The sequence below is a fragment of the Rattus rattus genome, chromosome 10 (genome assembly GCF_011064425.1).
Source record: "Rattus rattus isolate New Zealand chromosome 10, Rrattus_CSIRO_v1, whole genome shotgun sequence".
In the NCBI taxonomy this organism is placed as follows: Eukaryota; Metazoa; Chordata; class Mammalia; order Rodentia; family Muridae; genus Rattus; species Rattus rattus.
In genome coordinates this window covers 7,237,995-7,238,850 of record NC_046163.1, presented here as the reverse complement: position 1 = coordinate 7,238,850, position 856 = coordinate 7,237,995, and the positions used below count along the sequence as shown (strand labels likewise).

At 44.3% G+C, this 856-nt stretch overlaps 1 non-coding gene across 1 annotated transcript; it reads left to right on the top strand.

Annotated features, from left to right (window-relative positions):
- The first annotated feature begins 350 nt into the window (after nt 1-350).
- LOC116911801 lies at nt 351-485 on the top strand. Its single transcript, XR_004389343.1, has one exon. It is a non-coding gene; the product is annotated as a small nucleolar RNA SNORA70 (small nucleolar RNA).
- Nucleotides 486-856: the final 371 nt, after the last annotated feature.

The window sequence follows — 856 nt, the reverse complement described above, 5'->3', positions numbered from 1 at the left end:
CCGTCTTCTTCATTGGTTTTTCAAGACAGGGTTTCTCTGTGTAGCCCTGGCTAGCTTTGAACTCACTCTGTAGACCAGGTTGGCCTCAAACTCAGAGATCCACCTGCCTCTGCCTCCCTCCCGAGTGCTGGACATTGTTGTGTGTTTTGCAAGCATTATCACATGAAGATGAATGGATTCAGCTTCTGACTCTTTCAATCTAGTAGGTCACAGACTTTCAGCATATTTGTTTTGATCCCATGGGGACATGCAATTTTTTTTATCTTGGCCTGGAAATATAGTTTTATCATACCAATGAGAAAGTAACTAATACATATCTCATCTAGAGAGTAAAAGAAATATTTATCCCTCTGTAACCAATTTAAGACGACCAGTTCCTTTCTTCATGGGAACCTGGCGTACGCTGGCTGCAAACAGCAGTTTCCATGATAGAACCATCAGCCTGCTGCCCTTATGAGTTGCCCTACGGGACCTTGGAGACAACTTTCTATTGGATATTCATGTCTCTGATCTCAATGCTGTCCCCAACCCAAGCACTGGCTCGAAGGCACAGTGGCCAGGGTACATATTGGCCGAGTCATCTGCACCAAGTTGTCGAATAAGGAACAGGTGACTGAAGCCCTGCTTGAAGCCAAATTCAATTTCCTTACTTGGCAGAAGAGGCACCATTCAAAGAAGTGAGGTTTCATCAGTTTAACGCAGATGAATTAAAACACATGGTAGCTGTAAAGTGGCTCAAACCTGATATCTGTGGGGTTAAGTATATTTCCAGTCATGGTTCCTCAGGCAAATGGAGGGTCCTGAACTGCTGAGCACTTCCACTGTGTTGTCCTATACTTCAGTGAATCATGTTCAG